We start from the raw sequence: 13808 nt of genomic DNA, 5'->3' as shown, positions 1-13808 counted from the left end.
CCTTGCTTTGTTAACATGAGTGTTAAACTTCCAATGGCCTAAGTTGTAGATTTATAGCTACGCTACTATTGTATCTGTAATGAGACACTACAAGTATACAAATATGGTGCAAGATTTTTCAGATAATGAAGATAGCTAGTATAAGTGCATTACCTCAGAGCTTCTAATTATAGTGCCAGAGAGTGGAAGTGTTTTGCATTTTGATTAGCCCATGGGCTCACCACCTATGGGAGGGGCCAAGGAGGTCGGGTGCAGTGTGAGTTGGGTGGTGGCCGAAGGCGGGGACCTTGGCGGTCCGATCCTTTGCAAGGCAAAGCTCTCAATTTACCAGTCGATCTACGTTCCTATCCTCACCTATGGTCATGAGCTATGGGTAGTGACCGAAAGAACGAGATCGCGAAAACAAGCGGCTGAAATGAGTTTCCTCCGCAAGTTGTCTGGGCTCTCCCTTAAAGATAGGGGGAGAAGCTCCGTCATCCGGGAGGGGCTCAGAGTAGAGCCGCTGCTCCTCCGCATCAAGAGGAGTCAGATGAGGTGGCTCGGGTATCTGATCAGGATGCCTCCTGGACGCCTCCCTGGTGAGGTGTTCCGGGCACGTCCAACCGGGAGGAGGCCCCGGGGAAGACCCAGGACACGCTGGAGGGACTATGTCTCCCGGCTGGCCTGGGAACGCCTTGGGATTCTCCCGGAAGAGCTCGAAGAAGTGGCCGGGGAGAGGGAAGTCTGGGTATCTCTGCTCAAGCTGCTGCCCCCGCGACCCGACCTCGGATAAGCGGAAGAGGATGGATGGATTAGCCCATGCAAATCAGATTTTCACTCTGCTCTGCACATGTGACAAGAATTACACTATGATGGTACTTGAAATAAAGACCAGTTACACACCTTAACTAAATTTATACCTGTTCTGCAGTGCTTTCACTTGCATTCATTGGCTCCTCCAAGTGGTGGAAACACGGGAGTGTAAGGCACAGCATTCTCAATTCCAATCCCATTTAACCTTTCTGGGCTATTATTGTAAAATACTGAGACATATACAAAAACTTACAAATAATCGCACAATAAGATAAAGGTGTTAGCTGTATAGATTTATTAAAATAATAAAGCCTATGAGGAAGCAATTTTCCCCTTATGATGTGTGTAAACCATTTTGTTATAGTCCGTCACTCCCAGAAGAGAAAATGATCTGAAAGCGTCACGGGGTGTCTCATCCTTGTAATAGTCAACTACGTATAAGAGTTTCACTTGTGGACTAGTTGCTTGTAACCGTAAGAAAGGAAGGTTCTAGTAGTGACCAGAAGAGGGCGCTGTTGCATTTTTTTAAACTAATAGAATCAAAATTGTAGGATTTATTTTTTTTTTTTTATATAAGACGAAACTGTTAGCGGCATGAATATATTTAAGACCTCTAGCTAAGTGTACCTTCACAATGAGTGCATTGAATTTGTTGTTTGTTTAAACTAAATTTAGCCTCTCATCCCTAAAATAAAGCATGTTCGGCAAACTTCGTGGCGTGATTCATCCTTCTAGTGCAGAGCTGTGGAATTGGTGACAGTAGGATAGCGAGGTTCCAGCACTCACCAGCAGAGGGCACTGTTGCATTTGCAATGGTGCGGTCCATCCCTCTCAGAGACGACCGTTTTACTAGGGGCTTCTGTTATTAAAATAAAAAAAAGAAAGGTGGCGTGGATCTATCCATAACGGCCTTTGGCTTCATTTGAAATTTGAATGGTAGACCGAGGCAAAATAATTATAACTATGTAATGTTAGTAATTTTCCAGTCTTTTATAAGCCAGACACACATTTTTAGATACTGTATATGTGTGTGTGTATATAATTTTATATATATATATTTGTTCAATATACTTACTTTTACTCAATACCTTACTTTTATTCAATGTTAATTAGTGTTCCCTTATTCTATTTTCTTATTTATTTTGTCTGGCAAAGACTGAATACTTATGTACATGTGCTTTCTCAATTTTTTTTATTTTTAATAAATTTGCAAAAATCTCAAGTAAACTTTTTTCACGTTGTCATTATGGGGTGTTGTGTGTAGAATTCTGAGGAAAAAAATTAAATGAATCCATTTTGGAATAAGGTTGTAACATAACAAAATGTGGAAAAAGTGATGCGCTGTGAATACTTTATGGATGCACTGTATATCATTTGTATGTAAATGTGCTATAGAAATAAATGTTGTTGGTGTGTGTGTGTGTGTATATATATATATAATATATATATATATATATATATATATATAGAGAGAGAGAGAGAGAGAGAGAAAAGCCAAGCAAAATGACACCTTTTATTGGCTAACTAGAAAGATTACAATATGCAAGCTTTCGAGGCAACTCAGGCCCTTGCCTGAAGAAGGGGCCTGAGTTGCCTCGAAAGCTTGCATATTGTAATCTTTCTAGTTAGCCAATAAAAGGTGTCATTTTGCTTGGCTTTTCTCTACATTCATAATGGCTAACACGGTACAGCACCCTAGTACTACATATATATATATATATATATATATATATATATATATATATATATATATATATATAAAATATACACACACACATTCATGTCATTGTGTATTAGCTTGTTGAACAGCAGCATACATTTCCAAGTCAGTTTATATGGCCACTATTGGAGTGGAGTAACAGGGAGTGCTCCAAATCTAATCAGCTGAGCTGTGGCCATAACAGATTTGTGTTAGCTTGTCTGGTTTGAGACCGAGATCGACATGAGCTCTTTCACATTTTGATGATGGTGTTCTAAAACATAAAAATATAACAATTATGAGTACCTTTTTTTTTCTCTGTCTCTCTCTATGATTTTAGGCCTTGACCCAGGCAGGCAGAGGCCAAAATCAAAATGTGACATCTGGACATTCACTTCACTACCAGCACGCTGCGTCTTGATTTAATCCCATATTATGAATTATATTTTTTAAAAGGTTGGAAAAAAAAGCACTGCAATGGTCACATCTGATGTTATCCACAAAAACGGAGTGAAGTGCTTTGGCCAACTCCTTTTGAGGAGTTCTGAGTAAGTTCGTTCTGGTAATTGCTTTGTGATTTATTTATTTTTTTCCCTCCTTTATCTGTGTAGCTTAATCTGTTTTTCCATTTTTAGTGCTAAAACAGTTGACTCTTATCAAGTTATACTGATCCGGGGGCCTGTTTGTGGGGGTTTGGTTGTGTTTTATGGCTTGCCGTGTTGCTCTCGGTGTCTGGTTCGTTCGTTTGTTCTTTCTTTCTTTTTTTCTTGGCCGCTCCGTGCTTCTCATTTTTTCCAAAGGACACCTCAAGTAGAAGGAAGGTATTGTGTGTGACCCCCTGCTGTTATGGTGCATTGCTTCACTCGGTCAGCCATCTGTTTTTCAACCCTCTTCTCTATTTCAATGTCCTGGGAAGATGGAGCTTGTCGGTTTTGGGTGCATTGCAACTCTTCCTGGACGGAGTGCCAAGCAATTGCAGGGCACACCTGCACATATGGTGCCAGTTTAGATTTCTTAATTAATCCAGGGAGATGTGGGAGTAACATCTACAAATACACAAGGAGAACATGCAAGCTGCAGTTAGGCAGAATTTCAGCCCCGGCCCTCGAGTTACTAATCATGTTTTCCAGCCATGATCAGCAGTCCCCCTAAGAGGAGGGTCGTGCTGGCAATGGCACGTGTGAGAGGAGGTTGTAAGGAGCACATTCAACATGACCTTTTATCTCTAAAGCAAGACATAGCAAAGCTTTTTAATAAGAAAGCAGGCTTGGAATGGGTTGAGCTCACAGACTCCCAAAGTGGATGCTGGGCAGTGGTCCACTGAAAGATGGTAAAGAGGGGCTGCAGACTCACTAAGCACCGACAGGGTGTGCCTTAAATCTGAGCTTGGAGTGGTGAAATGGAAAAGGATAATCAGATGTTGGCAACCAGGCATGGAACCCCCAAAACGAAAGCCACAGTGATGTCCTGGGCAAAACCATGGTGTGCAGAAAGCTATAAAGCCACCTCAGGCTCTAGGCAAAGAAACTGGGCACAAAAGGGCAATGGGTAGGCAGTCCTACAGTAGTGGGTGCCATGCAGATCGCTCAGCAGTAGTGATGTGTTGGTGCCAGGCCGATAGTGCTCAGCTGGAATGCCACACTGGGCACTAGGCAGTTTGTCCCAAAGGGGGTGTCTGAATCCAGAATGACACTATCGATGCCCAGATAGTGAAAAATTGTGTATTTATTTATTTTTTTACTTAATAAATCACCAAGAGTAATGTAAAACCTAAATAGTTACTACAGAAGGTCATAATAAAATAGAGGTTAAAATTAAAGGTCCTCAGTCTCCATTGGCATGGCTGCCCCATTCTTACTTCCTGTGCCATTCTCTTGAATCACCCATCCCTGCCAGGCGAGCCCTTTCTGTTCCTCCTCACCCAACTCCATGCATGCCAAGCATGTTGTAAGGAGGTTTATTTAAGGTCCTGACCTGGAAGGGGCTGTGCTTGGCCCTGTAAATCCCCTGGAGGGGGGGAAATGCTTCGCTGTCAACTCCTAGTTTCCTCACAAGCGGTCATTTTAAGGGCCAGGCAGGGCCTCATTATGTCAACTTGAGGAATAAAATGCATCATCCAATATCCTTCCATGAACTTGGCATCCCTGCTACTACGGGTTTATATACTGCTCAAAACAATTAAAGGACCCCTTTGTAATGCGAGTATAGCATCAAGTCAATGACACTTGTGGGCTATTGATCTGCTCAGTTAAGTAGCAGAGGGGCTTGTTAATCAGTTTCAGCTGCTTTGGTGTTCATGAAATTACCAACAGGTGCACTAGAGGGGCAACAATGAGATGACCCCCTAAACAGGAATGAATGGTTTAACAGGTGGAGGCCACTGACATTTCTCCCTCCTCATCTGTTTTGTCACTCGTTTTGCATTTGTCTACAGTCAGTGTCACTACTGGTAGCATGAGGCCATACCTGGACCCTACAGAGCTGGCACAGGTAGTCCAACTTCTCCAGGATGGCACATCAGTACATGCCATTGCCAGAAGGTTTGCTGTGTCTCCCAGCACAGTCTCAAGGGTGTGGAGGAGATTCCAGGAGACAGGCAGTTACTCTAGGAGAGCTGGACATGACCCCCTCGTAGAAGGTGCTTAACCCATCAGCAGGACTCACCGGTATCTGCTCCTTTTGCCAAGGAGGAACAGGATGAGCACTTCCAGAGCCTACAAAATGACCTCCAGCAGGCAGGCCACTGGTGTGAATGTCTGTGACCAAACAATCAGAAACAGACTTAATAAGGGTGGCCTGAGGGCCTGACATCCTCTAGTGGACCCTGTGCTCACTGCCAACTCGGCACTGTGAAGATTGATTGGCATTTGCCATAGAATACCAGAATTGTCAGCTCCACCACTGGCACCCTGTGCTTTTCACAGATGAGAGCAGGTTCACCCTGAGCACATGTGACAGACGTGAAAGGGTCTGGAGAAGCCGTGGAGAACATTCTGCTGCCTGTGACATCGTTCACCATAACCAGTTTGGTGGTGGGTCAGTGATGGTATATCTGGGGAGGCATATCCATGGAGGGATGCAGAGACCTCTACAGGCTTGACTGCCATTAAGTATCGGGATGCAATCCTTGGACCCATTGTCACACCCTGTGCTGGTTCAGGGGGTCCTGGGTTCCTCCTGGTGCACGATAATGCCCAGCGTCATCAGGCGAGAGGATGCAGGCAGTTCCTGGAGGATGAAGGAATTGACCCCACGCTCACTCGCCTGACCTCAATCTAATAGAACACCTCTGGGTGGGACATTATGTTTCGGTCCATCCGACACCTCAGACTGTCCAGGAGCTCAGTGATGCCCTGGTCCAGATCTGGGAGGAGATCCCCAGGACACCATCAGACATCTCATTAGGACTTCGGGGGGGCATACAAACTACTGAGTACGATTTGGAGTTGCTGCAATGAAATTTCAGCCAAATGGACTCTCCTGCCTGCCGCTGTATCGTTTTTTCCCTTTGATTTTCGGGAGTCTTTGAATTCAGCCCCCTGTTGGTTGATCATTTTCATTTCCATCCTTTCGTTTCTAACACATCACCATATCAGTCCATACCACTAGAGCTATCCAGCAGGATTTTTTTCCCCATTGAGATCTGATGTGTTTTCAAAGTGTTCCTTTAATTTTTTTGAGCAGTTTATTTTCAGTAAGACCCTAATCATTATAAATTGGTCCCTCACTGTGACAAGATGGCACTGCAGTAGAAGGCTTCAGTGGGCACCAGACAAATGTCTTAAAGTCACACTTTGACCTAGCAGGCACCTTGCCGACAGCTCAGTGTCTGACCGGCTCAGAAGGAGTTGACTGTATGGCTGTATGTGAGAAAACTCCAGTGGGTGTGCAGGCTGAGCAGCCAGCAGGCGTAAACCGCCTTCCCCAAATCGCTGGGTGCCCGGTGATGAGGCGCACATTTGGTTCCCATTACTGCTGAAAGCAGAGCTTCCTGTTTGGATAAATATTTTCTTTGTTTGTGAAGCAGCAGTCCTGAAGCTGGCTACTGTAACCCCTTGAGACAACAAACTTGCTCGTCACCCTGCTGCATGTCTCACACAGACCACGGAGAGGGTTTTTAAGAAAAGGGAAGGACGCATGTTGTGTATGGGACAGGAGCAAAAAAAAAAAAAAACGTACAAGGCAAGGTTCAAGTCACAAACCCTCGAGGCATCTAAAATGGAAGTGCAAGTCTGTCTTGTGTGTTGTGGTCGACGGGCGGAGATCCGATCCAAACTCTCTCTGTGATCCTCCAGCCAGACCTAAACACCCCACTGTAGCCCGAAAGTCGTCATCCATTCCCACCTTGTGACTTGCACACTGTCTCCTGAACTTTTTCTTCCCCAAGTGGACAAAGAAACCACCTTTCTTGTATTCTTGTTAAAGGTGGCATGCTGTTAGCGATGTTGCCCACCAGTGAGTAAAGCAGGGTCTGCATCCTGGGTCCTTCTGTGTGGCGTCTGCATGTTCTCCCTGTGTCTGTGTGGGTTTCCTCCCATGCAGATTAGGTGAATTGGTGACACTAAATTGTCCCTAGTATGTGGTGTGTGTGTGTGAGAGTGTTTGCCCTGTGATGGACTGGCACCCGGTCCAGCGTTTGTTGCTGCCTTGTGCCCAGGGCCGTCTTAACAGCATTATAGGCCCCCCGGGCAAAGCAGTGCACTGGAGCCCCTACCTACACAACCAATAACAGGAATAAAAATGGAAATGGTCGATAAATTTAAACGTATATTTATTGTATTGGTACTTTCAACAAAATCAGTGTTTAAACATTAAAAAACATGCTGTACAGCAACGAATAAAACATTTGAACAATAGAACATGAGCCTTGAAAGACACACACATTTCAACCTATAAATGATGCAGCACTATTTATATTATACATCATGACGCAGGATATACAGATATACAGAAACAATTAGGTCTCTCAGTCCTGCAGGTCGAACGCTGCATGGTGCACTGTGAATGGTAACGCCGAGGTCTGCGTCGATTACTGAGATATCAGGATCTGTAGCACAGCCAGTCAACTGTAATACAAGGATAAATACGATAATAATAAATACAAAAGTCTACATTGATTAGTTAGAATTCAGCCTGTCTCAGACAATAAGCACGGCAAGTCCACCTTAATACAAAGGATAAGTGTCTGTCTGGTTTCTACATCTGTTATTCCAACAGATGGCGCATCACAAGCATTTGTAGTAATAAAATGCATTGCATTTGTCATTCCAACAGATGCCATTATGTAAATGATTATATGAACCATACAGATGGAGATGGCACAGTATGAAATTACTATGAATTATTTATTACTAGGGGGCTCCGCCCCCTGCTCGCTTTGCTTGCCAACCCCTGGTCTTGGGTAATCCGAAATAGATTTGAAAGAGATTATTGTCGGCGCCTGCGCCTTTCGTACTTTCCCGCGCCTTCTGTACTATCTTTGTGGACCTGTGGGGCCTCTGTAGCCTCGTCCGTTTGACTCTGGGGTGCAGCGCAGAATCCTCTTTTTTTTGTGTGGCTGTGTCGTTAGTCGTTAGCTATGGGCGCGTTGTTGCTTCATTTCTCATTCACGTTAGTTGAGCTCTTTCGTTTTTGGGCCGTGACTCCTTTATAAGACGCACGCTTTAGGCGCCTGCGCAGTACGTCTCATGGTCCCATCGCCGTGTACCTGCGTCCATATCCGGTTTATTCATCCATCCATCCATTTTCCAACCCGCTGAATCCGAACACAGGGTCACGGGGGTCTGCTGGAGCCAATCCCAGCCAACACAGGGCAGAAGGCAGGGAACCAATCCCGGGCAGGGTGCCAACCCACCGCAGGACACACACAAACACACCCACACACCAAGCACACATTAGGGCCAATTTAGAATCGCCAATCCACCTAACCTGAATGTCTTTGGACTGTGGGAGGAAACCGGAGCGCCCAGAGAAAACCCATGGAGACACGGGGAGAACATGCAAACTCCACGCAGGGAGGACCCGGGAAGTGAACCCGGGTCCCCAGATCTCCCAACTGCGAGGCAGCAGCGCCACCGTGCCGCCTCCGGTTTATTCTCGGTTAGTAATATGGATTGGTCAAGTGTTCAACACAAACATTTGCGAAATTTCTTTGACTTGAAGTGACATTAACATATATGCTTTTACGTGATGTAGTGCGTGAGAGCCGTACACATACAGGCACGCGAGGTGGCAGAGGTGACCGTGATACTAAATCAGAGGCGAATGCCAATGTCCACTTGCCACACAATAACAAATATTTATAGTTTAGTAGAGTGTAGTATTTATTTATTGACAGCAAGTCACAACATACATAGATTAGCATGGGGCCCCCGGACAACTGCCCAGCGTACCATGCGTTAAGATGGCCCTGCTTGTGCCCTATGCTGGCTGGGATTGGCTTCTCTGCCCAGACCTCACAACCCAGGTCTGGATTAAGTAGGTTAGTAAATGACATGACATGACGTCGTTGCTGACTCTGAGTGGCACATGCAATGCTCATCACTGCACAGCCATTTGGAAGCTGGAGGGTGCAGATGTGGACCTGGCCCACCAGTCCCAGTATGAAGCCACGTGTTTGCTTTTTCCAGTTTGACTCTTTCCCAAGTGGCTTTCGCTCTCTTGCACTCTTAGGTACTTTGCTGAAGTTTGTTCTTGGTGCTCATTAGGTAAGACACCAACTCGGTTTCCTCTGAAGTTTGGGTCCATGCTGGGCCTTGGGTACCTTTAATGCCTTCTTAGTTGCACTTCTTAGTTTCTTCTTTTGTGCTTATTGGCTGTGGTTTGTTTTTCAGTATTATTTTTTTCCCCATCTAGTGCCTCTCCCACACTCTCTAAAGGGTCTTTTCTTTAGCGCTCCACATTTTTGCCCAGATGGCAATACACATACGGGTAACCAATCGAGTCGAAGGTGACCCTACCCGGGCACCTCTTTTAATTTTACGACTGCTGCGCAGCACAGTGCTTCTAGAGTGGCGTCTTTCTTGTCGTCATAGTTACAAAGTGGGGTGGGGTGGGGGGGTCGGGGGTGTCACGCTGGCTGAGTTTTATAAGCTGTGGCTAACCGAACTCCCCACAGCTGACTGAATATTAAATAAACAGAGCCAAGTGCCTGAGCCGTGGCAGCTGAGGCCGCACCTCGCCCCGTGTACTGCTCCCCCGGGGCCGGGATCACGTTTCCTCAGCTGCTGTAGTGAAGATCAGCGAGTCAATGAAGCGAGAGAGAGAGAGAGAGTGTATGTGTGTGAGAGAGGGAGTGTGTAAGAGTGCTCGGCCTCCTCGCTGTGCACACTAAACTGAAAAGAGCGCCGTGTAGTAAATCACCTCCCCTTACGCTCTGGCAGCTCCTCCTGCTTTATGGTCTCCTCTCTGCTGCACTTAAGGCCCTTATGTTAGTGATGTCTGATGCACACATGTCACCTTATGCTCAGATTTGCTAATGTGATTAATGGTGGAGATATACAGTGTCTAGAAAAAATTTTAACTCCTTGGAAGTTTTCAAATTTTATTATTATTATTATTATTATTATTATTATTTTTTAACATTAGAAGAGTCCAGACGAGAACAGGCCCAACAAAGTTTTCCAGTCCTATCGGCTTCCTTCTTCTAAAATAATATCAAGTCGAGATTTGAAGATCCCTACTTATACCAAGTGTCTGTGGCTCTCTGTGTAAAGACAAACTTCTTAACATTTGTGCAAAATTTACCCTTCACAAGTTTCCAGCTGTGTCCACATGTTATTGATGAACTCATTTTAAAGTCACCGTCTTGATCTACTGGACTCATTCACTTTATCATTTTTAACTCTTCATCTCCTTTAAAGGCTCAGCTCTTTTCATCTTTCCTCATAACTCATCCCCTGTAGCCCATCAATCAGCCTGGTCGCTTTTCCATCCATCCATTTTGCAACCCGCCGAATCCGAACACAGGGTCACGGGGGTCTGCTGGAGCCAATCCCAGCCAACACTGGGCACAAGGCAGGGTGCCAACCCACCGCAGGACACACACAAACACACCCACCGAATTTTGTTGCAGCAGCGCAGTTACCGATTTCTTTCGCTACTTCAATGACGTTTAATTTCAAACCAGCTTCATATTTTCTTCTGATCGAATGCTCCATCGTAGATAAGGGATGCTCTTACCATAAAGGTGTATGAGGGTGTGAGGTACAAAAAACACAAAACAGTGCTAACGTCGCTTCAGAATAGTTTGGGTATTACCGTGTGGTCACGTAGGCACAATACATAGAGAGAAAAAGGCCGTGTGCCCCGTGGTTACTCTCTCAGGTGGGCGTTAGCATATCATAATCTCTTCGACCAATAGCATGAGTTTTCCACATTCGACTTATATGACCAACATTATAAAATACTGGAAATTATACGATAAAATCAAGTCCCGACTTATCCACGAGAGAACTTATCTGTGAGTATATATGGTACATTTTCCCTTTAGATGAATGAAGTTTATCTAATCCAGGGTTTCTTAAACTTTTTTATTTTGTTTGTTCTCACAGCCAAATCTTGCCCTTCTTAGTGTTTTCAAGACCCAGACCATGACCACCATCAGATCATCCCCCTTGGAGAATCATCGCCGACAAAATGGCGGAGTAATGTCGATGGATAACCCGCAGCGACCCATTCCCATTGAATACAAAGAGGAGCTCATCCCACGCCTCATAGTTTAGGGAACCGTGATCTGATGTAATCAAGACCATGTCTGAGTCAATGAATCTCCAGTTCAGTCAGTCGTTAAGAAATGGAAAGAGTATGGCGGAGCAGTAAGTCTGCTAGGGCATCAGCTAGAGTGATCGTGCAAGAAGGCGAGGCTACCAAGAAGACCTGTGATGACCATGAAGCAGCAGTGGCTTAGGTCGGAGAGACTGTGCCTGCTGATAACAGCTGTTGTCACCAGTCGCATCTGGGAGAGTGGCAAAGAGAAGAAAAAAAATGGCATCTGTGCTAGGCTACCGAACGTTGCGTGGGAGACCCAAGTTAGCTGGAAGGAGGGGAGGTCTTATGGTCTGGTGAGATCAAAATGGAGCTTTGTGGTCATCAGACCAAACACCATGTTACTCTGCGTCTTATTGAAAACACACCATCCCACCGTGAAGTATGATGGTGACCGCATCAGGAGGTGAGGATGCTTCTCTCATGATCTCCAAGTGACCTGACTGAGCTTGAATAGTATTAAGAAGAAGAGTGGCGAAAAATGGCAATGTCCAGATGTAGTAGTACGGTGTTGTGCCGTGTTAGCCGTTATGGACGCAGTGAGAAGTCAAACAAAATTACACCTTTCATTGGCTAACTGAACAAATGACAAAATGCAAGCTTTGGGGGCAACTGAGGCGCCTTCTTCAGGCAGGATGCAATGTCCAGATGTGCAAAGTTGACCGAGAGGGAGAGATGTATGTACACAGACTCCAGGCTGTCACTCTTCTTTACGTGCTGTGATTGGGAAATGCAAGGGGCCATCTATAAGTAATTGATGTCTACTGTCCGCTACCAGCTGTAAGAGATAATGTAGGACTTGTTATCAAAATTACTAGCTGACATGCAGCTTCCACGCTCTATGATTGGTCAGAGTAGGTTAAGTGCGACTAGTGTGTGACTGGGAAGCATCCAATAGCAGAGCCTCACCGCAAGTCTACACCAGCAGTTTCATGGCGGACGTGACATCACCACATGTCTGTACTCCATGCTAACCACACTAACCCTACCCTTAACCTTACCAGTAATCTTAACCATTAATACTCCATGATAACAACACTTACCCTAACCTTAACCTTACCACTAATCTTAATTGTTAAAACTCCATGCTAACCACACTAACCCCAAAATCTTAACCTTACCACTAATCTTAACCGTTAATACTTCACACTAACCACACTTACCCTAACCTTAACCTTACCACTAATCTTAACCGTTAATACTCCATGCTAACCACAGTAACCCCATACCTTCTAATCTATGATAACTACACTAACCCCTAAACTTAACCTTACAAGTAATCTTAACTGTTAATACTCCATGATAACCACACTAACCTTAACCTTACCAGTAATTTTAACCGCTTATAACAACACTAATTTCAGTCGTGAAACTGCTGGTGTAGACCCACGGTGATGTTTGGTGCTGCAGTGTGGAAATTATTGGTGTGACTGCTCGTTCTCTGCTATGTAATGTCCAGCCAGTGCCCCCTACGGGCTCCAGTACTCCTAACAGGTAGTTTAGCTACTGCCCTCTAGTGGCCCTTGTTAGATAATGTAAGTTTCCTTTCTTTATTTTTAGGTGATGCAGGTCTATACAATATAATATAATGCAATTTATTTTTTTGTATAGTCCAAAATCACACACGGAGTGCCACAATGGGCTTTAAGAGACCCTGCCTTTTGAGAGCACCCCTGCCTTGACTCTCTAAGTCATACAATACAATACAATATTTCAATAGAAATATTACAAGTACATAACAGAATTCAACAGTAGATGATATCACATGATAGGATTTGGATTTGTTCAGAGTCCTGGAGACCTCGCCCATCAAGCTGCCTCCCCCTATTGGCCATTCCACAGCTGAGTCAGCATTGGGCCAGCCAATCCAATGAAAGGACACCTCTACTCAACGATTCCTGTAATCCTCTGTCAGAGATGGCTCTTCCTTAGGCAGGCAAAACAACTTGGCAGCTTGGCAGTGGCACCAAGTGCCACATTTAAGTACCAAGAAGAGAAACAGAATAGGTGAGGGTTTAGTTAGTATGATAGCCCTCCACAGGACACAGTAGGTAACGTAACCATACTAACCCAATAGCTGTAATTGCTTGCCTGGAGTTACCGCTCACTAGATGCTCCTATTACAAAATTTGGGCACTGTGGCCTTTTATTAGGTAACACAAGGCTGCTGTCTCTTGGCAGATATACAAGGCAGCTCAGGACTAATGGGGACCCCACCCCCACAAACATTACAGAATGTGAAATTGCTGCCCTCTTGTGGGCCTCATTAGGTAATGTGATGGTGATGTACGTCAAATGGCCGTCACTAAATAACATTCAGCTACTCCACATCAAGTGGGAGATTGTAAAGTGTGTTTCCATTAGAAAATGGACCTTCTCTTGGATTGTGGCCACTGCCATTAAATGATACAAAGCTCCTGTCTCTAATGGGTCCCATTAGGTAACTGACAACTAATTACATTTGTTCATCCCTCTAGCTGTCATTAGGTTACATTTAATGTACAGTAATCCCTCACTTATCGCGAGAGATAGGTTCCAAGGCCGACTGCGA

Source organism: Erpetoichthys calabaricus, chromosome 9 (assembly GCF_900747795.2).
Source record: "Erpetoichthys calabaricus chromosome 9, fErpCal1.3, whole genome shotgun sequence".
In the NCBI taxonomy this organism is placed as follows: domain Eukaryota; kingdom Metazoa; phylum Chordata; class Cladistia; order Polypteriformes; family Polypteridae; genus Erpetoichthys; species Erpetoichthys calabaricus.
The sequence above is the reverse complement of the archived record's forward strand: the minus strand, read 5'-3'. Positions refer to the sequence as shown.